The sequence below is a fragment of the Procambarus clarkii genome, chromosome 11 (genome assembly GCF_040958095.1).
Source record: "Procambarus clarkii isolate CNS0578487 chromosome 11, FALCON_Pclarkii_2.0, whole genome shotgun sequence".
Lineage (NCBI taxonomy): Eukaryota > Metazoa > Arthropoda > Malacostraca > Decapoda > Cambaridae > Procambarus > Procambarus clarkii.
This window is the reverse complement of record NC_091160.1, coordinates 52,864,526-52,875,691: the sequence shown is the minus strand read 5'-3', so window position 1 is coordinate 52,875,691 and position 11,166 is coordinate 52,864,526. Positions and strand designations below refer to the sequence as shown.

Here is an 11,166-nt window from a genome sequence, read left to right as displayed (position 1 = left end):
AGTCGGAAATCACTTGTAATAAATATGTGCTAAAACATGCGAAAATTGTTTTCCACAAAATATTTTGCAAAACGCAGGAAAACTCGCTAATTAACTTGTCTGCATTTCGTTATTTAACTACTGATGTGTTACTATATAATATTTGACCTCCGAAAAGTGTTTTGGGGTTTGTTATGTTATAAGAAATTAATGATAAAATTGTTTATTCCATGAAATATTATTTATTATGACCGACAAATAATCTCTCTCACATTATTCTTCTTTCACATAAAGAGAAAATCTTTTCCATAATCCATACCTTATTTATGGTAAGTATTATTTAGCTTTTAGTTTCTTCAGAGCAAAATAATCGTTATTTTAGAACAGCGATGCATCTATGAACTCTTCTGCAGGCTTCAGGAGATATGCGTTGAATATGAGCAAGCTCTCTTAGGGAAAATGGCAAGCTTTCTTAGGGAAAAGAGCAAGCTCTCTTCTGGAAAAGAGCAAGCTCTCTTAGGGAAAATGGCAAGCTTTCTTAGGGAAAAGAGCAAGCTCTCTTCTGGAAAAGAGCAAGCTCTCTTAGGGAAAAGGGCAAGCTCTATTAGGAAAGATTGCGAAAATGATCAACTGTGAGTCATGTTTAAAAAAAAAATCGTTGATAAGTATATCCTTGGCCTAACTGTACACAAAATTATATTACAACATGGAGAAGTTATTGTTGTCAGTGTTTTTTTTTGTTGGGTATGAGATAGTGCTGGTCGAGTGCCTGTTCATACAGTGATATGAATTTTCGAAATAAATTCAGACAAAATACTTGCATCAAAATTTGACACTATAGGCATTGCACAAACGCTTAATCATTACAAAAGCACACCATTTCCCTCTCACAACTCATTTTTACAATACCTGCAACGGATGATTTTTTTCCACAGACAGAAAATTATTGGAAGCATTCGGGTAGCCTGCTTGACACACTCGTGACAGCTGCATGTTTGGATTCTGTTATACTGCGGTAACTTTATTTAATACATCTATTATATGATGTTTTTGATCTTTTAATGCCTCGTGGCTCATGCACTCATTAGATCGTCTCTGGAATGCCCCTTTTGTTCTCTTGAGATAATGATTTCACACGCTATTTCTTCCTCCCTTCCCGTCCCATCACAAATCCTTATCCTGACCTCTTCCAAGTGCTATATAGTCGTAATGGCTTGGCGCTTTCTCATGATAACTCCTTCCCTTCCCTTACAGCGAACTCAGACGTTCATGATCACGGAAGCTGTTGATGGGTGCTCTGGTCCTCTCGAAGGTTATAAGTATATTAGCTGGTACTCAGCTAGTTGTGCTTTCGGAGGTTGAGCTTCAACCCTTTAGTCCCGCCTCTCATCCATCAATAAACTGGGGTATTGGTTCCTGAGTCTACTGATCTCTAACATATCTGCATGTGTAACTGTGCGTAGAGCCAACAAACCGTATCCTATTGTATTCCACTTACTAACAAATCTTAGACAGAATTCCACACAGAAATCCCAATTGCGTGATGCCTTAAATGAACAAATCCACAACGGCCATACCACGTTGAGAACACCGCTTCTCGTCCGATCAGCGAAGTTAAGCAACGTTGGGTTTGGTTAGTACTTGGATGGGTGACCGCCTGGGAACACCAAATGCTGTTAGCAATAATGTTTTTTGAAAGCCGGTCGGCCGAGCGGACAGCACGCAGGACTTGTGATCCTGGGTTCGATCCCAGGCGCCGGCGAGAAACATTGGGCAGAGTTTCTTTCACCCTATGCACCTGTTACCTAGCAGTAAAATAGGTACCTGGGTGTTAGTCAGCTGTCACGGGCTGCTTCCTGGGGGGTGGGGGCCTGGTCGAGGACCGGGCCGCGGGGACACTGAAAATCCCGAAATCATCTCAAGACAACCTCAAGAAGGGCCGTGACGAGGATTTGAACCTGCGTCCGAGAGCATCCCAGACGCTGCCTTAATCGACTGAGCTATGACATGGTCAAAAGGAGTTGAAACCGAAGTTCTACTGAACTTACTGGATTCTGCAGCTTCTCCGAGGCACAAACCGAGGCACAGTTCAGTAGAACTTCGGTTTCAACTCCTTTGGACCATGTCGTAGCTCAGTCGATTAAGGCAGCGTCTGGGATGCTCTCGGGCGCAGGTTCGAATCCTCGTCACGTTCCTTGTGGATTTGTTCTTAGACAGAACATATTTTTATTTATGTTTCTGTGGTTCATTTGGGTACTAAGTTTCCACCTGGTTCCCTTGTTTCTGTACAACCAGTGCTAAATATTTCACGTTTTACCTTGTCAATTATTTTGATGGTTTTGTATGTGTTATAAAGTTATGTTTTGTCCTAACTCTTCTCTCTTCCAGTGATGTCAGCTTTAATTCGTGTAGTTTTTCTCGTAACTCATACCTTTCAGCTCAAGTACGAGGCTGGTGGCATACTTTTCAACTTTCTCTAACTTTATTTTATGTTTGACTTGATATGGACTCCTGGCTGGAGCTGCATACTCCAGGAGTGGTCGGAGATATATTTAATACAAAGTTCTGAAAGATTCCTTGTACAAAGTTTCTAAAGACAGTTTGTATGATGGCCAACCTCGAATAAGCTGCTGGTGATATCTTTTTGATATCTTCAGGAGATGGAATCGGTGTGATATCAACCCCCTTCCCCTTCCCCAAGTCTTTCTCCCGACATCGTCCATAAAATATTTCATTTTCCTATTTTACTTAGTGTCCGGCAACTTGCGCCATACACTTATTTTCATTAATTTACTCATAATTGAGTTAGACTCTAGAAGCCATTTGTTAGACCTTTCCTTCAATTTCTCTATATCATCTTGTAGTCTCTTGCTGTCTTCTTCTATCGTAATCCGTCCAAGATATTTCAGCATCCACTGTAAAGGTTGAGAGGAGTGAGCCTCTTCCCCTCTGGAAGATCGTTAAAATGTTTACTATATGAGAAGTTGAGACGTTCTGAGGCTCAGTCACAACATTCACACATTAAGGTGAAAGGAAGACATGTGATGGGAAGAGTCAGGTTTGGGGAGGGAGCAGGGTGAGGGAGGTAGGGAGCAAGTAGGGTGAGGGAGGTAGGGACCAAGTAGGGTGAGGGAGGTAGGGAGCAAGTAGGGTGAGGGGGTGAGGGAGGTAGGGAGCCAGCAGGGTGAGGGAGGTAGGGTACCAGCAGGGTGAGGGAGGTAGGGAGCCAGCAGGGTGAGGGAGGTAGGGAGCCAGCAGGGTGAGGGAGGTAGGGAGCCAGCAGGGTGAGGGAGGTAGGGAGCTAGCAGGGTGAGGGAGGTAGGGAGCCAGCAGGGTGAGGAAGGTAGGGAGCCAGCAGGGTGAGGGAGGTAGGGAGCCAGCAGGGTGAGGGAGGTAGGGAGCTAGCAGGGTGAGGGAGGTAGGGAGCTAGCAGGGTGAGGGAGGTAGGGAGCCAGCAGGGTGAGGGAGGTAGGGAGCCAGCAGGGTGAGGGAGGTAGGGAGCCAGCAGGGTGAGGGAGGTAGGGAGCCAGCAGGGTTAGGGAGGTAGGGAGCCAGCAGGGTGAGGGAGGTAGGGAGCCAGCAGGGTGAGGGAGGTAGGGAGCCAGCAGGGTGAGGGAGGTAGGGAGCCAGCAGGGTGAGGGAGGTAGGGAGCCAGCAGGGTGAGGGAGGTAGGGAGCCAGCAGGGTGAGGGAGGTAGGGAGCCAGCAGGGTGAGGGAGGTAGGGAGCCAGCAGGGTGAGGGAGGTAGGGAGCCAGCAGGGTGAGGGAAGGGTGCAGGAAGGAGAAGGTGAAGTCAAATTTATGTTCAAATTTCCTCCATTGAAGACTTCCACAACAAAACATCCAAATCTCTCTCCCCCCCCCCCCACACTCCATTCCCACCCTGCAACCTCTCCCCTCCTCCCACCATGTCCCTCCTCCCACCATGTCCCTCCTCCCCCTTTTTCCTTCTTGTCCTCCCTATCCCTCTTCATCCCAAACCCTCCCTGTCCCCCCATCACTTGACCACCCCCCCCCTCACCCCAGTATTCTCTGAGATCCTGTTATCCACCTTACAAAGCCTCACACCCATGGAACAGCTTCCCCCACAAGCAGAACGCTCACCAAGGAAGCGATATGAGAAGGGACTGAAGAAAGTGAGTCTCAAGGCAATATACACTAACATAGATGGAATTACAAATAAAGCAAAAATACTTGGAGAATGGGTACCAGAAGAAAACCCAGACATAATAGCACTCACAGAAACAAAGCTAACGAAAACCATAACAAATGCAGTGTTCCCACAGAACTACTGTGTTCTGAGGAAAGAGAGAGAAGGAGGAGGTGGTGGTACAGCTCTGCTGGTAAGAAAGAGCTGGGGTTTTGAGGAGATGGTTATTCAGGGCTATGAAGGTTTCAGTGATTACATAGCTAGTTATCATAGCAACTGAAGGACAAAAAATTATAGTCGTAGTCATATATAACCCACCACCAAATGACAGAAGACTCAGACAGGAATATGACAGAAACAACATGGCCACCATTAACATAATAGAGAGAGCAGCTTCTGTCGCTAGCAGGAATGGATCTGGACTACTAATTATGGAAAACTTCAACCATGGGCAGATAGATTGGGAGAACAGAGACCCACATGGAGGACCAGACACATGGAGAGCTAAGCTGCTGGACGTGGCAACAAGAAACTTTCAAAGCCAACACAAAAAGGAACCAACAAGGATGAGCGGGGAAGATGAAGTCACCAGTGGAGTTCCAGAAGGCTTTGTACTCGGTCCTATCCTGTTTCTGATATACGTGACTGATCTCCTGGAGGGTATAAACTCTATCCTCTCAATGTTTGTTGAAGACGCCAAAATTATGAGAAGGATTAAGACAGATGAGGACTGTTTGAGGCTTCAAGAAGACCTAGATAAACTGAAGGAATGGTCGAACAAGTGGTTGTTGGAGTTTAACCCAAGCAAATGAAATGTAATGAAGATAGGTGTAGGGAGCAGGAGACCAGTTACAAGGAATCATTTGGGAGATGAAATTCTTCAAGAGTCAGAGAGAGAGAAAGAAAGAATTGGGGGTTGATATCACGCCTGACCTGTCCCCTGAAGCCCATATCAAGAGGATAACATCAGCGGCATACGCCAGGTTGGCGAACATAAGAACGGCCTTTAAAAGCTTGTGTCAGGAAATATTCAGAACTTTGTATACCATATATGTCAGACCAAACTTGGAGTATGCAGCTACAGCATGGAGTCCATATCTAGTCAAGCATAAGACTAAACTGGAGAAGGTTCAAAGGTTTGCCACCAGACTAGTACCCGAGCTGAGAGGAATGAGCTACGAGGAGATACTACTGGAGTTAAACCTCACGTCGCTGGAAGACAGAAGAGTTAGGGGGGACATGATCACCACATTCAAGGTTCTCATAGGAATTGATAGGGTAGATAAAGACAGGCTATTTAACAAAAGGGGCACATGCACTAGGGGAAACAGGTGGAAACTGAGTGTCCAAATAAGCCACATAGATAGTAGAAAAAACTTTTTTAGAGTCAGAGTGGTTGACAAATGGAGTGCATTAGGAAGTGATGTGGTGGAGGCTGACTCAGTTCACAGTTTTAAGTGTAGATATGATAGAGCCCATTAGGCTCAGAAACCTGTACACCTGTTGATTGACGGTTGAGAGGCGGGACCAAAGAGCCAGAGCTCAACCCCCGCAAGCACAACTAGGTGAGTACACACACACACACACACACACACACACACACACACACACACACACACACACACACACACACACACACACACACACACACACACACACACACACACACACACAATAATCTGTACACCTGTTGATTGACGGTTGAGAGGCAGGACCAAAGAGCCAGAGCTCAACCCCCGCAAACACAACTAGGTGAGTACACAAGGGGCACACGCACTAGGGGACACAGGTGGAAACTGAGTGCCCAAATGAGCGACAGAGATATTAGAAAGAACTTTTTTAGTGTCAGAGTGATTGACAAATGGAATGCATTAGGAAGTGATGTGGTGGAGGCTGACTCCATACACATTTTCAAGTGTCGATATGATAGAGCCAAATAGGCTCAGGAACCTGTACACCTGTTGATTGACGGTTGAGAGGCGGGACCAAAGAGCCAGAGTTCAACCCCCGCACACACACACACACACACACACGCCAATGGTCCAACAAATGGCTGTTGAAGTTCAACCCGAGTAAATGCAAAGTTTATGCAAAGTAATGAAACTAGGCAGTGGAAACAGGAGGCCAGACACAGGATACAGAATAGGAGATGAAGTACTTAATAAAACAGACAGAGAGAAAGATCTAGGAGTTGATATCACACCAAACCTGTCTCCTGAAGCCCACATAAAGAGGAATAACGTCTGCGGCATATGCGAGGCTGGCTAACATCAGAACAGTGTCCAGGAACCTGTGTAAGTAATCATTCAGAATCTTATACACCACATGTGTAAGACCAATCCTGGAGTATGCGGCCCCAGCATGGAGTCCGTACCTTGTCAAGCACAAGACGAAGCTGGAAAAAGTCCAAAGGTATGCTACTAGACTAGTCCCAGAACTAAGAGGCATGAGTTAGGAGGAAAGGCTGCGGGAAATGCACTTTACGACACTGGAAAACAGAAGAGTAAGGGGGGACATGATCACAACCTACAAAATCCTCAGGGGAATCGACCGGGTAAACAAGGATGAACTATTCAACACTGGAGGGAGGCGAACATGGGGACACAGGTGGAAGCTGAGTACCCAAATGAGCCACAGAGACATTAAAAAGAACTTTTTCAGTGTCAGAGTAGTTAGTAAATAGAATGCACTAGGAAGTGATGTGGTGGAGGCTGACTCCATACACAGTTTCATATGTAGATATGATAGAGCCCAGTAGGCTCAGGAATCTGTACACCAGTTGATTGACGGTTGAGAGGCGGGACCAAAGAGCCAAAGCTCAACCCCCGCAAGCACAATTAGGTGAGTACACACACACACATACACACACACACATAAACACACATACACATAAACACACACACACACACACACACACACACACACACACACACACACACACACACACACACACACACACACACACACACACACACAAACACACACACACACACACACACACACACACACACACACACACACACACACACACACACACACATATATATTGTCACGTGGGGGGTGGGCGGTCCGGGGCTCTGCTAACACTCGGCTGCTAGGGGCTCAAAGGGCCCAAATACTCAGCCCCTCCGACTCCCTGGATTCACCGGAGTCTCCTTGGTCACACAAGATAGGACCAACAATGCCCACCTCCGCAGGTCTTTGCTTCCACCACAAAGGGGTGCCACTGATTCACCCTGGAAGCCCTTCAGTCAGACACGGGGAAACTGCTGTTAACAGCTCCGGCCTAGACCCGTGGGGGAGTGAAGGAAGACTCAGGCTTACCTATAATCATAACCTCCCTGAGTCTTGCCTGCCAGACAAAAAAGGGTGCAGGAACTCCTTTCCCGCCTGTCTTCTCTATCTTCCTCTTAGCAAGGTCGCCAGCTGGGTTATTATATCTGCACCCCAGCAATGCAGTTCAGTGGGTGTATCATATATCGTTTGTAGCCAGAAATGTATGCTCATAGAGAAAATCACAAATGGAGGCACACTCAAACACAGTAATAAAATGTGTGGATTTACTGACGCAAATTACATGAACACACACACACAATCACAAGTAATACATGAATATGGAATACGGATAATGAGTCTGGAGATCGTCAGCCTCTTCTTCCACGACCATCCAACGCTCCTTCTACTGGGCAGGAAGACAGGAGTCTCACACTCTCACAGGAGGGCCTCTTCACCACGTCGGCACCTCTTCTTCACTGTCCTGCCATCCATACACACTGTCCTCTCTGACAGTCCTGGACACAAGCTGCCTTGCAGCCTACTCTACTATTAAAGTAATAAAGTCTTGCTGCCACATACACAAGTAAATATTGTGGCCTAACTAGCCTACTCATACAAGGGGTAATGGGAGGGAAAATGATCTACCTTACACTCCTGGCTCACGACGCCTGTCCCTCGATGGTGTGAGGTTCCCACGCTTCCTTGGGTCGATCCTTGACGATCCAGGGCGTTCCACAGGTCCTCAGGTGTCGTGAAGCCTTCGCGTCGTCGCCGTTCCAATCCCTGAGATTCAGCTGCCCCAATCCTGGTTCATCGACGGGCGCTGAGCTAATCACTATTTTTCCCCACACTCGCCGCTCCCACAAGGCGTTGCTCCTTGTCCTAGGCACGGTGTCGTCCTTCCAAGATGCTCAGTGGATGTGACCCCAGTCACAGCTAGGCTTGCTCGCCCACCCTTCAGACCTCAACGTCCAGCCAGCGGCGCCGCCCAGCGTCGTCGCCGACTATTTTCCAAGTTTGGCACTTCTCTGCTCACTGAACTTGGTTCCTCTTTGGCTTCCCAGAAGCGCAGGGTCTCCAATCACTGTGGTGGGCTGCGAAGGCCAGCTCAATCCACTGAACAAGGCTTGCAGAGCCTCCAATCCTTGAGAGCAGACCGAGGCGCGTCCTGTCGCTTCCACGGTCAGTACAACTCTGACGTTGGCGCCGCCCGGGGCACTCGGTGACGTCATGGCGGGCCCTGATTTGTCGCCCGCGACCTACGTCGACCAATCCGCGATCGACTAATGTCCCTTCCAAAAGGTCACATCTGCCGTAGGGGATACTGTTTCATTTTATAACAGGGCGCCAATTTTCCTTTATTTACAACTTATAATATAACTTCCATGCCTTAACTGGCAGCCGGTCTGGTCGCCACATATATCATTAGACTCCCTGAACCTCAGAGAATCAGTAGGGAGAGCTGATATGACTCTTTAAGCCGGCAAACGAAAGAAATAGGAGAGGGCACCGTAACATACCCCTCCCCTTAAAATAAGAGTCATATCGGAAGAGCAGCACTCAAGAGGGCAACCTATACTCTTGCTCCCTCCGTTCCTGAAGTGTCACTCCTCCAGTTGGCGATGTGGCTCGTTCCACCTTGCCAGTCACTTGTCTCATTATATCTCCACCTCGCATAGGACCGGGTGTGATGGGTGTTCCCTGAACACCTACAAGAAATCCTCTCTCCGTGGCTACGAGTGTACTCCCACGGCTCGTTACCACTGTAAGATTCAGTGCATGCAGCGCCTCCACCGCGTCGTGCACTCCGAGATAGTCTTGCATTTCCACTGCGTCCCACAGGTACTCCATGTTTCCTCTCATGATCTCCTCTTCGCCAATCTTCTCTCTTCTCGGTTTCTCTTCTCCCATAGGTGCGTTGTCTCCTCACAGTGGCACTTGTAACCTGTACTCCATCCAGCAGCTTCCTCTCTTCCACACTAGGCTTTTGCGATGGCCCAATGCCCCTCTGGTTAGGCTGGCGCCTACCCTGGGTGTACCTATTCCCTGCTTTCTTCGTATTGCCTTTCCTATACCACTCGCTCCTTCGTTCCCGACGAACATCTTCACTCCTCCATGAGATTTTCTTCCCTGCAGACGTCTTCTTCGGTTCGTGGTTGGGCTCTTCTACCTCCCTGTGGCTGACCTCACCACGGTGGTTCATCTTGCACCTACCACTATTCATCTGGCCGGCATAGGGTGCCTTGCGTCGTGGCTCCTCCACTCTGCCCCTCACTGCCGTTCGCTCATCCACTGAGCTTACTTTATTTACGTTTCTGTATGGAGGGAGTGCGGTCTGCAGCCTCTTCACCGCCCCAGGCGTTTGTACAGCTGCTCCTCGCCACTCCTCCACACGCATCATCAGGCTTAGTCGGAGGTCCCCGTCGGGGTTTTCCACAACCTCCGACGACCTCTCTGCACTCTCGCCCTCGTTGTCGTCGTCTCTGGCGACGTTTTCCCTGGCGAAGTCGGCTTCCTCACGACCATCTGGAACGACCGATACCTCACCTGGCAGGGTTGTACCGCTGCTTGCAACATAGGCACTCTTGGCCCAATCGGGTTGTATCCTGCCTCCTCCGAGGTCATTACCCAGCACCATCTGTACATGCTCTAGGGGTAACTTAGGGGCTACAGCTACTATAGCTTTCTCGACTCCGTAGTCGGCAATCAGCTGTACTTCGTGAAGTGGCAACCTGTATTCCTCCCCCACACTGCGTATCCTCACCACTCCCACAGGTGAATCATTAAATTCCTTGGGGAGAATACTCCTTGTCACCATACTTATGTCAGCACCCGTATCTCGAAGCACGGCAACCTCCACTGGGTCTGACTTTCCAAACTTCACGTTGGCCCCGAAAACGAAGGGATGTTCACCCAACTTCATTTCCCAACCATTCACGTTGGGTCCACTATAATATGGGGTGTGAACAAACACTCTCTCCTCTTCCAACATTAATCCTACATTCCTTTGGTGCTCCTCACACTCGCGGGCATAATGTCCTCTCACGCCACAGTTGTAGCATCGGCTGCCTCTCCTGGGCGGCCACTCGCCAGTCACTCTGGCGGTACCACTTGCAGACGTCCCCTGGGTCCTCCTTGGACTCCCTGTCGTCGTGTCCGGGACTGCAGCACTTGCTCCTGAGCTAGGTCCACTGCTCACAGCTTGGGGCTTCCTCCCCGCGTCTCTTGAGCTCTTGAACCACGTTACTTCATCGGGCACACTACTCTTGGGAGAGTCCCCACCCGTCCTCGCTCCTCCTGAACTCCTAAGGTTCCCTCCCGACCTGGGGTAAGGCGAGTGTCTGGGCGGCCCCTCCCTCCTGATATGTAGTGCCTCCTCCAGCATGTCGGCTCGATCCGCTGCAGCCTTCAGGTCCTTAATACCTGCTTCTCTCAACCTTACTCGCAACTCAGGATGGAGCACCGACATGAACTTCTCCATCACTATCAGTCGTTTAACATCATCCACCGACTCCGCTTCCTCCGCCTTCAACCATCGTAGGAATTTCCGTTCCATATCCCTGGCGGTCTCGGCGTAAGTCTTTCCCGACGCTCTCGTACACTCTCTGAACCGCTTCCGGTACATCTCCGGAGTCAGCCGGAATGAGTGGAGAACCGCATTCTTAATCGCGTCATAACTAGTACACTCCTCTAGGTCCAGCATGTTATAGGCTTCCCGGGCCTCACCAGTCAACCTGCCCTGGACCAGAGCAGCCCAATCAT

The 11,166-nt window shown here is 48.8% G+C and overlaps 1 non-coding gene across 1 annotated transcript; it reads left to right on the top strand.

Moving 5' to 3' along the window:
• Positions 1–1,542: 1,542 nt before the first annotated feature.
• Positions 1,543–1,661, top strand: LOC123748825 (5S ribosomal RNA). The gene has a single exon (XR_006771819.1). It is a non-coding gene; the product is annotated as a 5S ribosomal RNA (ribosomal RNA).
• The last annotated feature ends 9,505 nt before the right edge of the window (positions 1,662–11,166 follow it).